Source organism: Leguminivora glycinivorella, chromosome 19 (genome assembly GCF_023078275.1).
Source record: "Leguminivora glycinivorella isolate SPB_JAAS2020 chromosome 19, LegGlyc_1.1, whole genome shotgun sequence".
Lineage (NCBI taxonomy): Eukaryota > Metazoa > Arthropoda > Insecta > Lepidoptera > Tortricidae > Leguminivora > Leguminivora glycinivorella.
In genome coordinates, this window is record NC_062989.1 from 6702513 (window position 1) to 6727527 (window position 25015).

The window sequence follows — 25015 nt, forward strand, 5'->3', positions numbered from 1 at the left end:
ATTTGTTCCTGAGTCATGGATGTTTTCTATGTATATAAGTATGTATTTATCTATTTAAGTATGTATATCGTCGCTTAGCACCCATAGTACAAGCTTTGCTTATAGTTGATCTGTGTAAGGTGTCCCCAATATTTATTTTATTTTTTATTTTATATTTATACGCATCCTTTTCTTTAGGTGCTAGAGAAAAGGATACCTATAGTTTTCTTAGTTCTTATTTACTGACAGACTTGTTTGACAGAATATAATAACGTAAGTAAAAATACCTCATCTAGACTTTACTCATTTTATCCAACTTAGCGCATGGAGTTTAAGCCGTTATATCAATCTGAAAGAGACACGTTGCTACGATACCAAACATTTATTCTTAATATGACAGTTTCTTACATATATTCTATAAAAACCTATCGTTATCTAGTTTCCATCTGTAACAGCGACATCTATTGGGAAATCGAGTAACTAACCTAAACAAAACTACATATCGGCTCGAACATACTCCCGCCTAAATGACAAAATGTCATTTATTACTGAAATAAAATTTAAATAAACATAAATCTTCTCTTCTCTTCGATAGTTCCTGTGATAGTTTATCTTTATTTCCACTTTTCCTTTACTCGTTTGAGAAACCTGGACTGCCACGGCTTCCAAAGGCAAATTCTTAAAATTGGAATGTTATATTCCCACTGAGCATGAAACTTACAATAACTTGCAGTAAGTTTACATACCTCACATTTGTAAGTTTAGAATGTAAGGTCGGAGAAATATGACAACAACATTCAACTTATTGGTAATTTGAAACTTTCAGAAAATTAGTAGTGCTATATTATTGTAACATGACAAATGAAAACTAATATTATAATATTGCAAGGATGTTTTGATTACAAGTTATTTAAATGTTCATTTATTACATTGCTGCAACAAGGTATTAGCTATATTACATATGCAACGTTACAGCAACATTAACTTTTAAACATCAAGTTTTCAATGTTACTTCAATGTCTAAATTTAAAGTTTCCCAAATGTTCAAAATCAATATTACTGCAACTGACCACTTGAAATATTGGTTTTATGCAGTTGCTGCAATATCACAAATTAAGATTTACTTCAATAAAACCTTTTGATATAACCGGTATATTTATTTTGTAACATTACAGGTAATTATAAATACAATGTCACAGCAATTGTTTTTTTTAAGAATTAATTTCTCAATGTTGCACCAATTTTAAATAATAACGTTTATTAAACATTTAACATCAATATTACAGTCATTGACCGTTTTAAATATATTTTTTATAATTTTGCTGCGTTATCACAAATTGATATTTCCTTTAATGAATCTATTTTAGAATCTATAAATATTACCCGTATCAAAATAGCATAACATCAGGGCAAATTATAAACACAATAGATGTTTTAAGCTAAGTATATTAGATTTTTCAGATTGTTTTTTTACTGCTCGGTGGGTAGGTATTAGGGTAAGTTACATCAAGGACGAATTTCATTTCGAAACCCCTATACGTTTAGAAAGACCTAATGTTGGATATCCAACGACTCCATCACGAACCACTCAATAGATTCATCCCCAGCATGCAGTTTACTAGTCTCACGCGGCCCGTCCGCGCGGATCGCGACCAATTTATATGATGATGTTGTCGTCCGCGCGGACCCATCCATGCCACTCTAAAGCTAGGAATACACTACGCGGACGTCCGTCTTGAATCGACCGCGGACGGGAATCTGGACAATGACATTACACATAACCGTGCAAACTATCGGTCGACGGACGTGGACGTGACCTTGAGCGCGTGGACGTCTGATCGAAATCTGGCTCGCCGGATGTTTTGTTCCGTGCACACTGATCGGTCGCGGTCGCGGTCGTTTTACGACGGACGTCCGCGTAGTATGTTCCTAGCTTAAATCTAAACCGCTCCCTGAAGTTAACACATAAATCCAGTGCGGATCGCTCCGCGCGGTCGGTCCACGTGACGTAAAACCAGCCTAATCCGAGGGTGAAGCTAGGAACATACTACGTGGACGTCCGTCGTAAATCGACCGCGGACGGGAATCTGGACAATGAAATTACACATAACCGTGCAAACTATCGGTCGACGGACGTGGACGTGGCCTTGAGCGCATGGACGTCCGATCGAAATCTGGCTCGCTGGATGTTTTGTTCCGGGCACACTGATCGGTCGCGGTCGCGGTCGATTTACGACGGACGTCCGCGTAGTATGTTCCTAGCTTGACGCTGTAGGTACGAGTATAACGACGTTAGTGCGTTTTCACATTATCCGATCCGATATCGGATGTATTGAACCGCTATTCCATTCATTACTGGCGACATCTTGGATTTTTTCCATTAAAATCCTTCCGACATCCGATATTCGGATCGGATAATGTGAAAACGGCCTTACGTGTGCTCCCTGGCAGGCATTAAGTATAGTCGAGCGGTAAACGATGATGTTTTTTATCATTTATCGCGCGACCATACTTGCCTCCCCACCGTAGCGGCGTGTACATCAGTGGGGTTCGGGCCAAGCCACGTACAGACCACATAATATTATATATTATATTGTGGAACTGGTAAAGCTAGGAACATATTATGGGTCTCGACCGCGGACGCGATCTGGATAAAGCTAGGAACATACTACGCGGACGTCCGTCGTAAATCGACCGCGACCGCGACCGATCAGTGTGCACGGAACAAAACATCCAGCGATCCAGGTTTCGATCGGACGTCCATGCGCTCAAGGCCACGTCCACGTCCGTCGACCGATAGTTTGCACGGTGAGGTGTATATTCACTGTCCAGATCCCCGTCCGCGGTCGATTTACGACGGACGTCCGCGTAGTATGCTCCTAGCTTCAGTGTATATTCATGAAGCTAGGAACACACTACGCGGACGTCCGTCGTAAATCGACCGCGACCGATCAGTGTGCACGGTCACCAAAACATCCAGCGAGCCAGATTTCGATCGGACGTCCATGCGCTCAAGGCCATGTCCACGTCCGTCGACCGATAGTTTGCACGGTTAAAGCTAGGAACACACTACGCGGACGTCCGTCGTAAATCGACCGCGACCGCGACCGATCAGTGTGCACGGAACAAAACATCCAGCGAGCCAGATTTCGATCGGACGTCCATGCGCTCAAGGCCACGTCCACGTCCGTCGACCGATAGTTTGCACGGCTATGTGTAATTTCATTGTCCAGATTCCCGTCCGCGGTCGATTTACGACGGACGTCCGCGTAGTATGTTCCTAGCTTTAGTGTATATTCATTGTCCAGTCCAGATCCCCGTCCGCGGTCGATTTACGACGGACGTCCGCATAGTATGTTCCTAGATTGAATTGTGCAAACTATCGGTTGTCGGTCGTGCACGTGCGATCGCGGACGTCAGCGCAATATATTCCTAGCTTCATTGTGTGATGGCGTTCCCTTAGGGCCACTTGTACCACCCGCTTGTCAAGGTTAGTGGACTGTCAAATTCCATATAAAATGGTGGGTTAAGGTTAACCTCGGATTTTCGGTGGTGCAAGTGACCCTTACTGTCATTTAGGTTCAGGTTCCCAATAGTCGGCACTCTTATAAGATGGTGAAGTGTAATGTTCAGGCCTGGCTAATCAGAATAACAACAGTGTTTCCAATAGGATTTATTAAGACAACACAGAGCTATACACAAGTTTAGAAAAATAGTCTTTATGTATTAATGTGGTCTAGTAACACTAATGCCATAGGTGAGTGGTATATCTTGTACACTGTCTTTGCTTACACTGAACTGCACTTTCACTATTTGACGCGATGGTAGCGGGTGTACCAAAGACAGTATTATAGTTGAGATTTTATTTGTTGAATTTATTTAGTCTTCACATTAACAACTCTTTCTCTAAGGCCCACATGCCCTCTCCTGTTCTTCGATGGCCCATTGTTGGTTTTTATTTGCATATTATTCTTCCCATAATCACAGGACACGGCAAGGAAGTGAAGAAGTGGCAGCATGGGCACACATTGGGCAGACACAATAACGTCTCTGACAAAGACCACTGCAGGCTAGCATGCACCGGGCCCAGGATTGAGTGGCGTGAAGAACACTGGTAAAGAATGGCCTCATTCGTCATGTCCCTCAGCCACAAGGATACAACAAAGAAGAAGAGAATTATTCTTCTAAAATTTACTTCTGCAGCTCATTAATTTCCATTTTCGACTCTGCTACTTTTTCAACCGGCCGCTTTCATTTTGGTTTACCTATAACAAAGTAATGTTTTAGAATAGTACTGCATAAAAACAATAAAAAAATTGTTCACAAATTTTTCTAAGTCCTTTTGCTATACTCTGACCGTGTATAATAATACATTTATTGAGAAACAAATGTCAGTGTTTATACATACATACATACATACAATCACGCCTATATCCCATGATGGGGTAGGCAGAGCACATGAAACTACTAAAGTCTCAGTGCCACTCTTGGCAATTCAGGGGTTGAAAGAAAACGAAAATTGTGACATTGCAGTGACAGGTTGCCAGCCTCTCGCCTACGCCACAATTTCACCCAAATCCCACAGTCGCCTTCTACGACACCCACGGGAAGAAAGGGGGTGGTGAAATTCTTAACCCGTCACCACACGGGCAACGCACACGCACGGGCACGGGCGGGTCAGTGTTTATCATATAAAAAAATGCCCTCACCATGATTTGAACCTGAAGCCTTAATTAAGCACAGGGTCACTACACTGCCGAGACATGTCATATTAACAAATAACAACCGCTACATAAAGCAGGGTATTTTCTTGTTCTCAATGAGGCCGGCTGCCTTAAGACCATATTGTCACAGTCTTAACATGCTTCCCTCAAATCCTCAATCATCCTGTGAATCCACTGCAAAATAAAAGAGGTAGTTTGATTAACAATATTATATTAATTAAACCTGAAGTTTGGCAATATGCGTACAATTCATACTAGAAGAAAGAATATGTTTCATACGTACATAAGGTATTCTTTGGAGGACAAACAGGTGTTTTTTTTTTAGCTTAAGAATAGTGAAAACACCAATTATGTATAATAATATAAATTGTAAATAATGTCAAAGAAAAGATTCTGACATTATTTCAGTGTTGCCAGGTCCAATTTGAATAAAATCAGAAGACACGTCCTAAAAATCAGGAGACATAAATAATTCGTCACTACTTTAAAAAAAACTCATATCTTCGTCTATCAATGAAAAGAAAATTGTAGTAAGTATGTATGGAATGCATATAGACTTACTGCGTTTTAACTTTGAGGAACAGCGTGAGATACGAAATTTTTTAAAAGTAGTGATGAATTGGCTCGAAAGTCATAGATTGATAAAGCCTGAGAGCTTGACCAGAAATATAATATGAGAACTATTCTTCATACTAAACTGCAATGTCACCCCATACATCAGAATAAACAGCGCCCTCTTGACAATAATAGTCATATATTTCTGGTCAGGCTTTAGTATTATTATTCGATAACTTTATTTTCACAATTATTTGCAACATTTACATTAATAAAATTATTTAAAGAAAATTATGGCCAAGCAAATACTGTCGTTTAAAAAAGGCGCCTAATTCAAATTTTCTATGGCACAATAAACCTTCGCCCATGTTTCAAATTTGGCGCTTATTTTAGTATTTCGTAGTCAACTAGGAATCCTTATAGTTTCGCCATATTTGTCTGTCTGTGTGTCCATCCGCCCGTCCGTCCTGGACTGGAAACCGCTGAAATTTGCTTTTGCTGAGATGCAAAAATAAAAAGTGGAAAAAATACATAATAATATAATATAATAAGTTTTATTAGGGTTCGGTTGCAATCTGTCATTTTTACCAGTAAAAGATGAGGGTCTAAATAGCCATGAAAAAATAATGCCATGACATGAGGTGGGGTCCGTAGCCGTACCCTTCCATTCGATCTTGAAAGTCATTTTTTTTAGTTTTTCGTAAATAACTCGTAAACGGTGGCCCACAACAAAAAAATATGTTGAACAAAAAATATCTACATAAAATTTCCTACAAGAAAGGTTGTGTACGTTTTTTGGATAGGATCAATATATAAATGGATAATTTAGTAAGAAAGTTTTTTTTAACACTTTCGCTACCAAGAACCCGACTGTCGGGCACACCGCTCGTAGAAGCGTAGCCGATTACATGGGTTTCCCCGTATGTAGCGAAAATGTCGTAGCGCCGCGTAGAGCCCGGTTTCGAAAGTGTTTCGATTACATGCTCCGTTTTTCGTCAATACCTCGTAAACGGTGGCCCACAGCAAAAAAATATGTTAAACAGATAATATCTACATAAAATTTCCTATAAGAAATGTTATATAGGTTTTTACGCTAGGATAATTTTTTTAGTTGGAAAGTATTTTTAAATAGATTACATGGGCCGTTTTTTGTTGATAACTCAAAAACGGTGGCTCACAGCCAAAAATAATGTTACACAGAATTAATTTACATAATATTAAAAAAGTTTATGTAGATTAATTCTGTATAACATTATTCTTGGCAGTGAGGACCCTGGGAAATTTTTGACGCCGCCATTTTTTTTTTTTTAAATGGCCGACTTTTCGTAGAGTGCTCAAATTTTGGTCGTTGAATCTCTAAGCGGCCTTGATTCGAATGAAATTAAAAAAAAATTAAAAATGCTACGAGTGTGAGAAAATTGGCCACTTTTATTTTGTATGGCAACTTTTAAACCGTAAGAGATAGCCGGGGGTGCTCGACCAAATGTCATACAGGTCTCGGAGTAGAAAAAAGTTGCATTAAAAAAAATCAAAATGGCCGACCTTTTTTTTTAATAATTTCAAAATGGTCCTAGTGCACTGAGATTTGGCACACGGGTGGAAGGTTGCCTCAAAATTTATATTCAAAAAGAAAATCTTGAAAAATTCAAAATGGCGGCCTTTGAGGGCCAATTGAAATTTGTATGGAGGTTTTTCTTTTAATTACCACAGCTCCGTAACGGTACAAAGAAGTGAAAAGTGCTCAAACAAATGTTATACAGTCACCTCAGGTCCACTAAATAGCATTTTTAAAAAATCAAAATGGCTGACTTTATTTTTTGAAAAATTTCAAAATGGTCCGAGCGCACTGAAATTTGGCAGACGCGTGTACAGTCGCCCAAAGATTAGTATACAAAAACAAAATTTTGAAAAATTCAAAATGGCGGCCTTTGAAGACCGATTGAAATTTGTATGGAGGTTTTTTTAATCCCCATAGCTCCGTAACGGTAGGAAAAAGGTTAAAAGTACTTAAACTAATGTTGTATGTAGTTATCTGAGGTCCATCGAATAGCATTTAAAAAATTTCAAAATGGCCGACTTTGAATTGTTATTTTTTTATCTTCGGTCCGAGCGCGCTAAAATTTTTCACGTGGTAAGAACGGGGTCCAAAAATAGGAATGAGAAAAATTTTTTTGGAAAAATCAAATGCCCTCGGGCCCCGCGCACCTTTAAAAAACTAGTCCATTTATATATTGATCGTATCGAAAAAACGTACATAACCTTTCTTGTAGGAAATTTTATATAGATATTTTCTGTTTAACATATTTTTTTGCTATGGGCCACCGTTTACGAGTTATTTACGAAAAACTAAAAAATTGACTTTCAAGATCGAATGGCAGGGTACGTCATGGCACCCACCCACCCACCTCATGTCATGGCATTATTTTTTCATGGCTATTTAGACCCTCATGTTTTACTGGTAAAAATGACAGATTGCCTCAAGAACCTTCTTTGGATTTTTTTTTACCACTTTGCACGGTTCTGGCACGGTGAAGAACCCGGCCAAATTATCTGGCATGAACACTATGCGACTTCTGAGGAACTCTACTTTCACTTTTTAATAATTCCAGGTTGCCTCAAACACCTTTTTTGGGCCCAAAAAATTAAATCTTTAAAAATTCATAGCTCGATAAAGCCCCACTCCCCAGCTGCCAGACTTGCAGACCTGATGTGGGTTATGATTAGAGAAGCATCTGAGCACCTTTCCAGGTTGCCTCAAGGACCTGCTCAAAAATCCTGCCAGCTCTTGGACCAAAACGCAAACTGTGGGATGTTTTATCTTTATTTATTGATTAGCTATACTTTAGTTAGACATTGTTAAACAGACCCTAAATATTTTTAACGTCGTCAAAAGATTTTAACAGTGTATTTCTGACCACTTTTAGAGACTATATTGTCATGTACCTACTTATACTTTTTTGGACATCGCCTAGCTTCAGAGTTACTATCAATTGAAAAAAAATCTAATTGTTACTCAGTAAAAAAGATCTTTTTAAGGGAGTTGATGCCACTATGGAGATTAGTTTCACTGAAGTTTCACTATCCTCATTGATAAATGTCAAAAAGTGAAAAGTAAAATCTTTCAAGAATTATGTTTTTAGAAAAAAAAGTTAAAACTCGTTTCAAGAATCATGTTTTTAGAAAAAAAAAGTTAAAACTCGTTTCATGAAAAACATTTACTTTTTACATGGAAATACATTCAGAAACTAAATTCATGTAATATTTTTTGTTTGATTTACACAAAAAAGGGATGGTTAAATATATTTCGGCCTATTCACTCCCACAGTGTATAAAAGAGATTTAGGATATACTCTGTCTCAGTTACCTTACCATCCTACTCAAAAAGCTAAAACATTGGGGGATTCGGTGTTCGGTGGGTTGTATTGGATTGGCTTGCTAGCTTACTGGGCGCACACAAATGGGATCACCGATCCTAAAAACCGACCAAGAGCGTGTCGGGTCGGGTCACGCTCAGTATTGGGTTCCGTAGTTTCCCGTATTTTTTTTTTCAAAACCTGTTCTACCTATCAAGTTCAAAATAATTTTACTAGGAAGTCTTTATAAAGTTCTACTTTTGTGATTTTTTTTTCATATTTTTTTAAGTTGTGGCTCAAAAGTTAGAGGGGGCGGGGGCACATTTATTTTTTATTTTTTGAGCCATTACTTCCGAAAATATTAACAATATCAAAAAAATATATTTTTGTAAACCCCTATTAATTTTTAAATACCTATCGAACAATATACTTATCACACGTTAGGATTGAAATGAAAAAAATAATCACTCCCCAGTTTACATGTAGGGGGGGTATTCTAATATATATTATATTTTTTTCACTTTTAATTTTACCACATTGTCGGCGTGATTGATATACATATTGGTACCACATTTCAGATCTCTAGTGATAACGTCTCACTGAGATTATCCGCGGGTGGGCGGACGGACGGACAGACATGGCGAAATTATAAGGGTTCCTAGTTGACTACAGAACCCTAAAAATTTTGTGATTACAAATGTTAATCACACTCGCAGTTAGCCAAGATACAGGCTCAGCCGAGTTTGGTCACTGGCGGATATAAATAAATAAATATTATATAGGACATTCTCTCTGTTTTGTCTCATTTGTTTTTGTTAATAAACATTTTCAGTACAGATCGTCTTTTTTTACGCACTGCGAGAAGCGAATTATATTATGCTGGGTCGAAACTTCGAAGCACGATTTTGTACTGAAAAACGTCATAAGTATAGTATATTCAAACTTGCATTATCATTTAATACATTATAATTATTTTATTTGAGATGCTGTTATACTTTTATTCCGTGTTGAAAATAAATCACAATAAATATTAAAAGATAAACATTAAAACATACAAAATAATATTTGTCAGTTATTTCTAAATCCTTCATTGATCATTTCACGTAAATTAATATTTTCTTCTTTGAATACCTACACTTATAAATTATATGCCAGAGACTAATTACTAAGGGGGGTTTCTTATTAAATACAACTTATATGTATATACCCGTCCTAGCGAAATCACGATATGCATTTTCGCCTCTGACGGTGACGGAACTAAATAATATTATTATGAAAGTTACGGGCTCTGAATATTATAAATATAATTTTCCCTCTGTTTCTGAGAACGGTTTTAGAGTTGGCAACCCCGGACCGCGACGCGCCGCGAGCGACTGAAGGACTTGTATCCATGGTCAGGAAATAAATTAAAAAAAAAAAAGCCGCGACGCCTGGAGCGTGACGGCGGACGCCAATGCAATGCCGCCATCTTCTATCGTGTCGTGCGTGCCTGTGTGAACTTGAAAATAAATCCGCTAGCTGAAGCTAGCTGACCGGATCGGAAAAATGGTGAGATTTGCTATTTAATTACCCATTTACAGCCTATGTGGCAGTTAACTATTCGATAGCTTATTGAGTTTATTGTGGTAGCGTTCCCACTTAAGCGTTGCGTGTCTCGGGGCGCGCACTGAGGCGGCGTGAATCCCCAAGATATCATATTACAGAAAAAAGGCTCGCCACCGGACGACCGACATGGCGCATTACGCGATTTATTTTAAACATTCTAATTCAATATAATTTTTCACTGTCTTCAGGTTCAGGGTTCTTTTTGTTGCCCCATGCCCCATCATCTGCCGCCATCCTGGACAAGTCGGCGATCAACAACAGGACAGGACCCGGCCTGCGAGCAATGGCCAGTGAAGTCTATCCCAGTGCCACGTCATCAAGTCATCACGCATTCGTCGTCGGACTCGTCGGGTGCAAATGACGCGGCGGATCTTTCTCAAGCTTAGAAAGGTAGTTGCGCATTTATACGTCTATTTTGATTCCCTTTTCGACTGTCAAATTCCATATGAAATGGTGGGTTAGCCTCGGGTTAACCCTCCATTTTCGGTGGTGCAAGTGACCCTTAGGTATGTAGTCAGTTGTGATTGCTTGATATTACAACTTGACAATAAAAAGCCGTCGAGAGTACAATATTTGTATCTTGTCTACAACATTTATATTTGTATTTTATTGTGTACCAAGTATAAAAACGTCATGTAAATAGTCCAACATGACCCTTTGATAGTCCGAGCTCAGCTTAATTAACCTAAGAGATGTGTAGCGTTTGCGTAGCATTTGATATTTGGGTGCATTTAATTGCAAATTATTTGTGTGTGTTCATAAATATTCCTGGGTTTTCTCATTAACTGTTTCTGCACCTCCCTCCCTGTTATTTGCACTTGCTTTATATAGCCCACGTACCGGACATTTCAGATGGTTGTGGCCCAGCGCCCCGCTACTTCGTGCCAGGCCATTCTCCAACTGCAGATCCATGTGTCAACGCGACAGTGCACTCACCTTGTTTGGCCCGATGGAATTTGGTTAGCTTGCACATTTTACCCTTCTCTTCATTTATTTATTTCTGTATTTTTATTCAGTAATACAAAATGTCGGACAATGACAGTAGTGATAACGAGAGCAAGGAGATTGACGAAGCAAAACTTAAATAGAAATTGCCTTTAAAAATAATCTGCAATATTTTTAAACCCAATTTCTATTTAAGAAGTCTCATTGAAATTTATAATGACCATATGAGTTGACCTTGATGTCAGTCGACACGTTTTCATTTAATTTCCATATCAGCAAATCATTCAAATTCGTTTTGAGAGTTTTTAAAAAGAAGCTGATTTGACTAGAAGGAAAGTAGCCTATAATAAGAATGTATTGATAAATAATCATCTCAATCTCACATCATTTTTAAGGTGCTGTAGTCAACTAGGAACCCTTATAGTTTCGCCATGTCTGTCTGTCCGTCCGTCCGTCCGCGGATAATCTCAGTAACCGTTAGCACTAGAAAGCTGAAATTTGGTACCAATATGTATATCAATTACGCCGACAAAGTGGTAAAATAAAAAGTGGAAAAAAAGTGTTTTGTTAGGGTACATGTAAAAGTGGGGACAGATTTTTTTTTTCATTCCAACCCCAACGTGTGATATATTGTTGGATAAGTATTTAAAAATCAATACGGGCTTACTAAAATCGTTTTTTGATAATATTAATATTTTCGGAAATAATCGCTCCTACAGGAAAAAAAAGACTCTCTAACTCTAACTTTTGAACCATATGTTTAAAAAAAAAAACCGGCCAAGAGCGTGTCGGGCCACGCTCAGTGTAGGGTTCCGTAGTTTTTCGTATTTTTCTCAAAAACTTCTGAACCTATCAACTTAAAAAAATATGAAAAAAAAATAACAAAAGTAGAACTTTATAAAGACTATATAGGGGGGGTGCCCTAATAAAGCATTTTTTTCCATTTTTTATTTTTGCACTTTGTTGGCGTGATTGATATACATATTGGTACCAAATTTCAGCTTTCTAGTGCTTACGGTTACTGAGATTATCCGCGGACGGACGGACGGACGGACAGACAGACATGGCGAAACTATAAGGGTTCCTAGTTGACTACGGAACCCTAAAAACCGGCCAAGAGCGTGTCGGGCCACGCTCAGTGTAGGGTTCCGTAGTTTTCCGTATTTTTCTCAAAAACTACTGAACCTATCAAGTTCAAAATTTCATGTTTTTTAACCATATGGTTCAAAAGTTAGAGGGGGGGAAGCACTTTTTTTCCTTCAGGAGCGATTATTTCCGAAAATATCAATATTATCAAAAAACGATCTTAGTAAACCCTTACTAATTTTTAAATACCTATCCAACAATATATCACACGTTGGGGTTGGTTTGAAAAAAATATCAGCCCCCACTTTACATGTAGGGGGGTTACCCTAAAAAAACATTTTTTTCCATTTTTTATTCTTGCACTTTGTCGGCGTGATTGATATACATATTGGTACCAAATTTCAGCTTTCTAGTGCTAACGGTTACTGAGATTATCCGCGGACGGACGGACAGACAGACATGGCGAAACTACGACTACGGAACCCTAATATAAAAAAAAAATACTAAAGTAGATCTTTATAAAGACTTTCTAGGAAAATTTGTTTTGAACTTGATAGGTTCAGTAGTTTTTGAGAAAAATACGGAAAACTACGGCCGGAAAGCGTGGCCCGACACGCTGTTGGCCGGTTTTTTTTAAACTTTACTCTTAATAACAAATCTCGTAAGTCAATTAAATTTATTGTAGACCATGTTTCAAGAAATTTGAGAGTCTTGAATCATACGCTTAGGGAGCGCACTGACATGTGGGTCACTCTTATAATATATATAGTTGTCCAAAAACTGGACAGTGTAACTAACTAGCATTAAGTGGGAAGTCTACTTTCCTTTTAGTCAATTCAGCGTGTGCTATTCTGCGGCGCGGCGGCGATGCCTTCATAATGAACTTCAACTAACTATGGTAAAATGATGTACGTAATTACGTATAACGTACAATATGTACGTATGATGTTTATGACTGCACCTATAGGGGGAAACGAAATAATGGGCTTTGATTGTATCGGTACTCATAGATAGAATCTACATTATCTACTTTTTTCTTATGGAAATTGACGTACAAATGCCTTTTATTATGTACGTATTGAAAAAATCATTACAACTTAGTAAATTTATGTACTTTCAGTAATTCCGCATTCCACCTGAACCTTATGAGCAGGGAGCGTACTTTTCGTGCCGATTACATCAATTTGACGTCACGCTCCATATAGGATGATCACAAATTGTATCATTGTTAATTATTAATCATTAGTCATCAATATCATTTTAAGTTATGAATTTATTTGCATGGTAATGAATGCAAGAAGGATGGTGTGCTTTACGTTAGAGAGAAATTCTCTTTTCTACGTATTTATTGTAATGTGTTGTTAACAATACTATTTAAATTTATTTATAAAAACAAATCAAATAATTTTATTCACGTTTCACATTTCAAGTAGGTATTATTTATGCCACATGTAAATGGACTACTGTATTTGAAGTAATTTGTATATGATTAAAATAATTGACGACTAATGATTAATAATTTACAATAAAACTATTTGGGATCACCCAATTTGGAGCGTGATGTCAGATTAATGTCATCGGCATGAAAAGTACGCTCCCTGCTTATGAGCTATTATGTCAGGAGGTGTACAGGTAAGTGAGACGGAGATATGTCCCTTCCACGCTCAAAGCCCATTATTTCGTTGCCCCCTATACTGGCCTCCTAAAGCCGAAAAGCGCTATCTCAAACGGAAATCCACAGCTAACTTATAAAGTACTAGCTTTTGCCCGCTGCTTCGCTCGCGTTAGAAAGAGACAGAAAGTAGCCTATGTCACTCTCCATCCCTTCAACTATATCCACTTAAAAAATCAATCACCACGTCAAATCGTCAACTCGTTCACGTCAATTCGTTCGAATTCGTTGCTCCGTTTTGCCGTGAAAGACGGACAAACAAACAGACACACACACTTTCCCATTTATAATATTAGTATGGATCTATAACTGACAGTTCCATTTCCAAAATCATTTGGTTTTGAGATAGCGCCACTCGGCTTAGCGGGGCAGTATAGGTACAGTCATAAACATAATATGTAGGTACATTTAGTTGCATTTCATTATTAGGCTTGGGACTTTTGGATGCTCGCTATGGTTCTGGCATCCGCAGAGTCGCCATTAGGCTTGTGCCGTTTCGTTCGTTGATCGGAGCGCTCCGATCTCGTTCAGTCGCCCCCACGAACTAGTTCGCTCTTTTAGGTCTTTTGCTCATTTAGTTCAGCCAGACCAGCGACCGTTGCGGTCGGAAAGATCAGAACGAATGGGACCGAGTAGTGTCAAAATGATACGAATAGTCTACAGATAGTAACATTCCGGGCCGAAAGGTTGTAAGTAACCGAAGTTTAATATGAAAACTTGACTTTTTTTGTTGCTCTGCTCTCACTCTCGGTCGGCGCAGTCAGACATTCGTTCTCGATCCAAACCGCTCGTGTTCGCCGATCCTGTACTGAACTAAATGAGCAAAGACCGATTCTCAGAGCACGGAAAGATTCAGTTCATTTCGGTCATTCGCCTCCGCAGAGTAGCACACAAATCAGCTTCTTTTTAAGTTTGCTAATTATGGAAATAGTAGGAATTCGTGTTTAGTGACGTCACGGTCAACTCTTTTAGCATGGTGCATTGGGGTAATTTCGAAGCACAGAAATGCTCGGGTAATTTCGAAAGGGGAATATTGATATGATGATGGAAATAATGGTGATTTTTCTGTGACTTTCGAAATTACCCTAATGCACGCTATCAGACATATTCAATAGAAATTTGATTTAAAAATAACTTTTGCGAATGTGTTTCTTATAATTATCTAATGCTTCATTTGTAATTTTGTATGGTATAAAATATTTTAAGTACAGGAAAATTCCATGTACAAAACCACAATTGCAAAGTCTCCTCTTGAAGACTTATCAGTTTCTAAGAAATCGTGCAGACGTATTGGAGACTGTGCAGGATGCGAGCTCCAAAAGCGCTCAGGCAAATAATAATAATAATCAATAAAGTTAAATCATACAAAATATCATAAATCCTTCATCTCATCAGCGGCAAACTCATGTTTCACGTGTACAATCAGAATTATAGATTTAATGAATTTAATTTTTTGCAGGTATGTCACCTGAGGCGAGGAGTAGGTGCGTGTGCGAACGGCCTTAGTGACGCATCTTCAGCGCGACGGGTGTATTCTCAAATATGAGAAGGAGCTCGGGTCCTGCGGGCTCTTAACCGTCGTAGTATTCACACAGTGTTTTAAAATAGTGTTTGTGTGTATTATGATAACATATGTTCAATTCAAATGTCTAACACTACATAAGTATACATATCATTTTTCATTAGTATGGTGCTGTTTTTGCGGTCTGAAGAAAAAACTTCAAATAAAATAATTATGTTGTCTGTATATCCATGTTTTTGTTTTACAATCAATGATTTTTGTGTGAGGTAGTTTTTAAGTTTGACTTTTTCGTTTCTAGTTATTTTGATCATACATAATCATTAAAATTATGCTGGGAAGTATCTGTAAAAGCTGCGCACGGATCCGAACCTGTCGAGCATACTCGCGCGCGAGCCTTTGGCTGTCGGCTTTTGGAGAGAATCTAGCTTGTTTCAATCGAATCGCGATCGAATCAAGCGAGATCTCTTTGAACCGGCAGCTGGCAGCCGCACGAGGCTCGCTCAGGCTCACGCAGATTGCAGAGCACCTTGCGTGCAGTTATATTTGCGACGTCCTACCAACCACAAAAATCACGTTCCCTGAAATATCCCTATGAAATATTGTGTGAACGGTTCACGAGTGACTTGCACAAAACGTGCATCTAGTAAATTGCAGCAATATTATTATTTCACTAAACGAATAAACTGCCAGTGATTCGTTGACACAACATACCAAATATAACCATAGCAGAAGTTTCAAATGAAACATTATGAGAGCTACTTTTAGGTACATTACAAGTGTAACTTGCAAGGAACTTCACAAGAGTTATTAAAGCAATGTTACATTAGTAAATTATTAAAAGGTATCTGTGAAAAGTTAATACAATATAAAACTTTAAACTTATTGGTGTATTGTAAATGTAACATTGCCGTAATGAATAGCGTGTAAGTTACGTACAAGTTGCATAATGTGCTATTGTTGCAATGTACAAAAATGAAACTTGCAAGGAACTTCACAATAGTTATTTAAAGCAATGTTACATTTGTAACTTATTAAAAGGTATCTGTGAAAAGTTAATACAATATAAAACTTCAAACTTATTGGTGTATTGTAAATGTAACATTGCCGTAATGAATAGCGTGTAAGTTACGTACAAGTTTCATATTGTGCTATTGTTGCAATGTAGAAAAATGAACTTATTAAAAGTTTTCGTCATAACTTTCCAGTAAGTTTATATTTCAATGTATCAGCAACATTGCTATTCAAAGTTATAGAAAGTTGTAAAAATCCGATCTGGGAAACTTACAGGGTTTATCTACAGCGCGGCCGAATTCGTTTAACATCAATATACCTCAAACGTTGCTCAAACGTTGCAAGCTTGCAATTGTAAGTTTCAAGCTCCCAGATGTAGCATTGAGCAATGTTACCGCAAGTTCTGCTTGCTTAACGGGTTGAGTGTCTAGGATAATAAAGGCATGTCTAAAAATCATGTTAGACGAACGTCGACTCTTCCCCTCACTGTGCCTCTCACTTTTCTTTTTGTCACACAGAATTTTCTCTATAGACCTCCATGTGTGCGACGCTATCTCTCCATTATTTTCTTCTTTTATAACTCTTTTCTTGTACAACTCTTTGTTTGTCTCTTCTAGTGTATGTTTCTCAATCTCTATCTCTCTGAATTCTAACTTATTTGGCATGCGGTTTAACTCATCTCTCTCATGTATGCCAAATAAAGCTCTATCTCCGTGAATCTCGTCGATTTCTCTCTCTCTTTCGTCTCGTTTATACTCGGGTTTGAAATCTCTCCTCTTGCGCTTATACTCTGATTTGAAATTTCTCCTCATCTCCAAATTTCTCTGCTCTGTGTGTTCCGACTTTTTTCTCTTTTCTATATCATTCATGTATTCTTTTTTGTTTACGAATATGCTCTTCAACTCGTTTTCTAACTCAGTGGATTGGTAAGGTGTACTGTACTCTCTTCGCAACAACGTGTGATGACTTCTCTCTGAACTGTATTTCTCTGATGTGAACTCTTTACTCTGGCTTGACGAATGACGCTGCTCGCATAACTCTGGTTTGGCTACTGATTCTCTATGAAATGACTGTGACTTGACTTGTGACTCTGTGTTTGTTTCCTCTTGGAGCTGTTCTCGAACATCTATCATGTCGGCTTTCAACTCGATGTACACTTCTTCGCACAAAAATATGTCTGTCTTTAAATAGTCGAAAGCATCTCGGTCTTCCGGCTTGATTTGTCTCGTAATTGTTATGTGGTTTGCGAAGAATCTGCTCCAATACTCTTGCAATGACTCTATTCTGGTTTTGACATGACCCATTGTTAACTTCTCGCTTGTTAAATTTTTGAAATTCTCTCGTGCTTTTACTATTCTACCATAAATAAACTCTTGCTCCGCTATCAACTCTTGCAATAATTCCGACATCTTGGAGTTAGCTTACCGAAATTATCTCGGGGGCTTGATTTTATGAAAATGTTGCTAAAATCGGACTCATCTTTGTTTGAAACTCATACTCTCACGAAACTATTAGGACTCCAAAACTCGTAATATCTTTCTGAGCTATAAATTTTCTTGAAAAACTAGGAAAAATTCACATAAAAATCATGAATTCTGTTGTTTTGTTGTTTGACGTCTTTCTAGAATTTTCCGAATTCTTTTTTTTTCCAAGTCTGTGAAATCTTCTAGGTTTGAAATTGTATTTAATTTATGTAATCTTCCGGAATCTTGAATTTTCGTTCTGTAATTTTGATTGACATTTTTGATGGTTCTTTTCTCGAATGACTTTCTAACTGTTCTGAGACTTCATTTCAGATTCTTGACTCTATTTCACTGTTATTATGAATCACTTTTGAATGTTCTTACTAATGTCACTTATGTCATTTCACTTCTACCTTCGAAGGACCACTTTGAAAGAGACACGTTGCTACGATACCAAACATTTATTCTTAATATGACAGTTTCTTACATATATTCTATAAAAACCTATCGTTATCTAGTTTCCATCTGTAACAGCGACATCTATTGGGAAATCGAGTAACTAACCTAAACAAAACTACATATCGGCTCGAACACAATCCTTTTAAGAGACACTGACGAAGCGGATTATGCCGAGAATTGGATTAAACTTCAGGTTTTGTAGTTTGCTTCCGTCAGAGGGAACTAGTAAGAGTTAAGCATTAATATGTGGAGGTACTTCGTAGGTAAGGTACAGCGGGGCAAATCTCGACTGGGGGGCAAATGTAACTGGTCCAATTTTCCATATTTTACAATGTTTGCATTATTAAATAGAGTGTCCACCGGTTATATATGGTAGGTGTGTTGAGTGGATACATGTAGAACTCACTCAACATCATAGTGTAATAATGGAAAAAATGGATTAGTTACAAATTATCCCCCAGTCGAGATTTGCCCCGCTGTACCTTACTATATTATCGAAAGTACAGTCAACAAATTGGAACCCTAGGCCACTCTACAACCAAGTCAAAATGACAAGCAATAAGAGATTTCTTACAATCTGATTTATAACGTCACTATGACATAGTTCTACAGCGGCCTAGGATTCCAATTGCAGACATCAATTGACAGTGATGTACAAAAAAGGAAAAAATCTATATGTTTATATTTAAAAAACATATGAATTATTAGTATTTTTTGAAGACCTTTATTTTGACCCGATCTCGTGCCTTTATTGTAAGACCTCTATAATAACCCTATCTCGTGTCTATGTCGTCCAAGCTATTCAATATACTCTAAGCTGCTCAATGCAATTAATTTGTTTAGAAGGAAAAACTTTCCGAAGACGGCTATAAGAACCCGATTTTCTCATCTAACGATTTCCTGAAAACCTTTCTGTTGCGAAAAGGGTAACCTTGACATATTTTGGAAGAACGTGTCAAAGAAATATTTTGTTAGAGTAAGCTCGGGAGCTCCTTTAGGAGAACATAAGACCAAGGAAGGCATCCGAATCAATATTCTAAAAAAATCAACACATCTAAAAATATTTTAAGCGGGTTACTCACGTATTAAGTCGATATAGCGTTCGACATGTTATGCGTCGCGCTCTCGACATGTAAAGGCGGGGTCGCTACTCTTAAAGGTTCTCGAAATTGAACCGAAACATGTCGAACGCTATATCGACTTAATACGTGCGTAACCCGCTTAAAATATTTTTAAATATGTATGAGTCTCACGGGAGTTTTATAGTTAAAATCAACACATCTATTATACTTACTTAATATTATAAATGGGAAAGTGTGTGTGTCAGTTTGTTTGTCCGTCTTTCGCGGCAATACAGAGCGACGACTTGACGTAATTTTTTAAAGTGAAGATAGTTGAAGGGATGGAAAGTAATAAAGGCAACTTTTTATTTATTTTTTTCTAAGCCCTACTTCCCTAAAACACGGGGTGGAAGTTTGTATAGAACAATCCGCAATTCTCGAATTTAACACGAGCGAAGCTGCGGGCAAAAGCTAGTAAGTTTATAAAGGCTGGGTGGGCACAGACAGCGTGCAACTTTTCCTAAAAATACTACCAACAGTGAGAGGAAAACCTTATACTCAAATGATACAGCCACGATGTCCAGGATCAAAGAGATTTATTTACACTTTTAACAGACTATTTATACAAAACTAGCGACCCGCCCCGGCTTCGCACGGGTACTATACCTACATGTAAACCTTCCTCTAGAATCACTCTATCTATTAAAAAAAACCGCATCAAAATCCATTGGGTAGTTTTAAAGATTTATGCATACATATAATAGGGACATAGGGACAGAGAAAGCGACTTTGTTTTATACTATGTAGTGATTATTACAGTGTTTGTGTAATACCACGCTGCAGTTTCTTCATGAACATTTTAAGTGCAAACGTAGTTTTTGCACGCACGTGAGCCGATGCAGTTTCTTGTCCCAGATTGATGCTGCTGATGTCAGTAGGTATGTTCACTACACGTGAACAGACTAGGTAACCGCTATTTTGAGTTAACCTTCGCCTTTATGACTAAAATGGTCGTTCAGAGTCGGAATCTTCATAAATTTTATAACCCTAGGTCATCTATTGGAATAACCGACCAGAAGTTATGGTCGGTACCTAAGCCGAGTTTATCATTAGGTATTTAACGATAATTGTAATCCATTATGTCTGCCTATGAAAGTTTCGTCTTTAGCTCTTTTGTCCTTAGCCTATGAAAGGATTCATCAGAGTAAAAATAAGAAAATTGACTGCATAATTAGTTCTGACGTCAGCCATCCGCGGTAAAAGACAAAACATGGATTTGAACCCTGGACCGCGGCTTAGCAGGCAGATCGGTCGTCAAATATAATGCATACTTTATTATTTAATTTATAAATGCGAATGTGTGTGTCTGTCTGTTTACAAACAAGTCCGTCTTTCACGGCCAAGCGAAGCGACGAATAGACGTGATTTTTTAAGTGGATATAGTCGAAGGGATTGAGAGTGATATAGGCTACTTTTTATTTCTTCCTAACCCCCCACTTCCCTAAATACGGGGGTGGAAGTTTGTATGGAGCAATCCGCAATTTTCGAATTTAAAACGAGCGAAGCCGCGGGATAAAGCTAGTTATGTATAAAGCTGTATGCTCAATACAGAAACATGTACACTACAACTTTAGAAAATTCTACCTAATTTTTAGAAAAATCGATCGGAATAATAAGTTGTTTGTAAAAATTGTAATTTACAAATGGGTTATTGACAGCTAATCAATCAATCATTAGGTATAAACCCATTTAGTATTGTTTAAAAAACCGTACATATTTTGAGACACAAAGGGGTTTTATTTATTACCTATTGTTAGTCCTGACAATATTATGTATAAATCTACTAACATAGTTTGTAAGTTAAAATTGTTACTAATATATTCTATGGATCAATGGTCTGCAATAAATGATTTTTATTTTTATTTATTTTATTTATGTATGACACGATTATATTTCAGTACCTAAAGGTCACGAATTTTATTATTTAATTAGTACCCAGGGTTTAGGCGTAAGTAATAAGCATGCTGATTGGGCGATAAATGATAAATCAGGCCGTCCCTATCGCACTTACAAATAGTGCGATAGGGACGGCCTGATGTTTTATCATTTATCGCGCGACTATACTTGCCTGTGGTAGAGTTGTGCCGTTCCCGAGAATGTTCTCCCGTTTGTATGGGAAATGTTCTCTCAGGAGAATATTCTCCATAGTAAAATGAGAACGTTCCCGAGAACAGCACAACTCTACTGTGGCCTATTTCACCACAGTGACACTTGACACTTGACACTGACAATTCTGTGCCTATTTCAGGACAACACAACATTGTTACTCAGCGTCAATATTACCTTGTTGAACAGGCAATGGACGGCGAAGTGTAACTGTCTTGCGACAATTGTCACTGTAGTGAAACAGGCTACTGTCAGGTACATACAGTCAGGGACTTTAATTGTTGATCCACTTCTAGCTCATTTTATACTGGTATTACGTCATAGCTTAACTATGCTTAACTTGAGATAACCACATAACCAGTATAAAATAGAGGTTCACAAGTTTTATTATGTGTCAAATAAAAAGATACAGGTAAAAAAAAATCAAATTACAAATACATACATGCAAAAATCTTAAACTAACTTATATTATAAATACCTACTCTAAACTACATAGTATAAAATGAGCTAGAAGTGGATCAACAATTAAAGTCCGTGACTTTACCAGTACATACTTAAATTTGATGAATTATTAAAATGATTCTCATTAAGTACAATTAGTGCTTCTGCCTATTATAAATTATAATATTAACGCAATTTCAGATTCCATTTAAATGTAAATGACAGAAGCTTGTGGTGGCTTTCAGTTGACGGCGAATTGAAAAATTAATTAATTATACTAATAATACCGAAAAGCCGGGGAAGCTCGTCGGGAAAGGAAATGAACGAGAAGTCCCACAGATAATAATTCAGTTACCTACTCATAACCGCTATGTAGTATTACTTTTAGATTTGATAAATTGATATTGGCCTTTTGGATACTTGTTGGAACCTGCTAAAGTTTATTATACTATTATACTGGATTTACCGAACCAACGTCGGTGTAAGTCCATAGAGAACATTTATTTTATTAACATTTCGCTTTTACCAATTGGCAGCTGGGATCTTTTAAGAGATTTTGGCGAACTTCGGGCTTTTACAGTAACATATAAACTTACGCACACTACAGTAAAAATATTTTTTTATCACGATTAACGGATTATCGATTAACTTTAACTTCCGTTAAATTTGTTGAAATGTATCGCTTTAACGATTAACGAAGTTAACTTTTATAGTAACGGATTAGCGATTATCGAAGTTAACTATTTGATTAACGGTGCCCAGCTATGATTATACACAATTATGACAATGTGGGATCTTTGATTTTACTTCGACACATTATACAAGACTAGTATAGATATCCGTTCCGTCTGAATTCAAAGGAGGTAAAAATGCCAGAACTAATGTTATAAATTATCAGGGGGGTTACCATGACGTACTAAAGACGTTCAGTTTAGGTTGAGAGAAAGGGACACAGCTATAGCAGTTACATAGCTCCGTCCCTCTCTCTCAACCTAAACTGAACGGCTTTTAGCACGTCATAGTACGCAGATGTCATTTATACCATAGATCAAGCAAACGTATCTAAGTACTTAGCGTGTCAAATTAACTCAGTAAAATCCACTGAGTTGTCCGTCTTTAATCACAGCTTGCAGCTTTCGGTGATGTAATAGACAGACTGTGAGAGTGTCAAATTTATTTAAGCACCTATTTATTTATTATTTATTTATTTATTTGGCATCACTTTATTCAGGTATAAAATCTGCTTAAACAATATTCTCTAATGTAATAATATTAGTCAATGTTAAGTTTTAAAGTAAAGATGAGATGAAATTTACTACAAAAAAGTAAATATCATCTTAGTATTAACATATTTATTCAGTCAACGGAATGACGATAATATTTCAGACAAAGCTGTTTTTTATGGATAAGTACTTAAAAATAATGTTACGAATAAGTAGTTTATTTCAGTAAAGAGCTGACTAAGTAATTCAGTTTCTACTTTGAGCAAAAGAAAACCTACAGAAACTTTGCAAAAACGTAATTAACTACATGAACAAAAACTCTACACAATCGTCCTGGGTGGCTAGCCAACGTCACAATCACTTACGCTTCCTTAGCGTACCGTAGCTAGATTGCTCTTCTGGGTGCCTAGCCGAATGGCACTAACGCTCACGAAACGCTCACGAAACGAAACTCTAGTAAATATCTATCTCTATCGCTCTTGCGTATTGGCGCGACAGAGCCGGACTACGTTTCGTTTTCGTTTGGCGTCGGAGAAATGCCATTCGGCTACGGGGCCTGTAGTGGTAAATACGACCCGCGCGACAGGGCTAGACTGTGTTTCAATTACAGAAATAACATATCAATGAACTACTGTCAAATATCAAAAGCGCGACCAAAACTAAAACTATTTCAAGTGTCATTGTCATTGGGAGTACTAAATTCAGAAGAACTGCTAGCTGTAGCTATCTATCTCTATCACTCTTGCGTATTGGCGCGATAGAGACAGACTAACCTTACTGCGGCGTTTCGCGTCGCAGAAATGCCATTCGGCTACGGGGCCTGATACCTATAGCTACATATGGTTGCTTGAATCATTTGCTTTTTTTTCTAACAGTTTAGTCGCAATATAAATCACCCCCTTTATAAGTATTATCTAAATACAATTTGTTGTACTGTAAAGTCCAGTTAATCCGTTAAACTTAAGGCCGTTTTCACATTATCCGATCCGATATCGGATGTCGGAAGGATTTCAATGGAAAAAATCCAAGATGGCGCCTCTAATGTAACATGGGATATCGGTCCGACATCAGATATCGGATCGGATAATGTGAAAACGCACTAAATTGAGATGGCCGATGGCCATCGAAAGAGGTAGACTTAGAAAGAGAAGAGGCCGCTAGCGGCCTCTTCTCTTTCTAAGTCTACCTCTTTTGCACTCGTGGGATGTGATAGCTTCTCTTACGCACATTGTAGTAGTCTTTAAAAGTTAGCGAAATGTCTGTGGTTTCGCCACATGAGCGTTAACGATTTTCACTTCGGCTAGGGCTGCTGCGGTTACTCGCGTCAAACTCGGACAAAAGTAAATAATGGGACCGTTTGATTAAGAGCCACCCCTGACGACCGAATAAAGTCGAATGGTTGCTTTAACGAACCTAGGGTTGCCATCTGAGTCCACGAGATTTCGACGTTTTAGAATTCGTTACTAGAGAATCATCACAGAAAATGACATTGATTGTACGGATACACACAGAAGGTGTTTAAATACATACGTGATATTGACACCTCTCAAGAAGGTGTTTAAATACATACGTGATATTGACACCTCTCAATCAAAACATCGCAGCGACCAGAAAGCTTAAAAATGTTACATGTGGAGGTTAATAGCTAAAGCCGCCACACTGCCTTCCGAAACTTAGAAACGAAAATTACATTAATTTTCCGTGATGTTTATATGACCATGCTTAATGGAAGAAGTAGTCGGGTGGTCTA

The 25015-nt window shown here is 37.7% G+C and overlaps 1 protein-coding gene and 3 long non-coding RNA genes across 4 annotated transcripts in view; 2 read left to right on the forward strand and 2 right to left on the reverse strand.

Annotated features, from left to right (window-relative positions):
* LOC125236750 (small G protein signaling modulator 2-like) overlaps positions 1–25015 on the reverse strand; it is a 195097-nt gene that overhangs the window by 111975 nt on the left and 58107 nt on the right. The window lies entirely within an intron of this gene.
* Positions 3266–4306, forward strand: LOC125236466. The gene is made up of 2 exons (XR_007178207.1): positions 3266–3469; positions 3559–4306. It is a non-coding gene; the product is annotated as an uncharacterized LOC125236466 (long non-coding RNA).
* On the reverse strand, positions 3637–5835 carry LOC125236465. Its single transcript, XR_007178206.1, has 3 exons — positions 4987–5835; positions 4689–4877; positions 3637–4244 (listed from the first exon to the last, which is right to left on the reverse strand). It is a non-coding gene; the product is annotated as an uncharacterized LOC125236465 (long non-coding RNA).
* On the forward strand, positions 10007–15666 carry LOC125236464. Its single transcript, XR_007178205.1, has 4 exons — positions 10007–10159; positions 10405–10606; positions 11069–11175; positions 15379–15666. It is a non-coding gene; the product is annotated as an uncharacterized LOC125236464 (long non-coding RNA).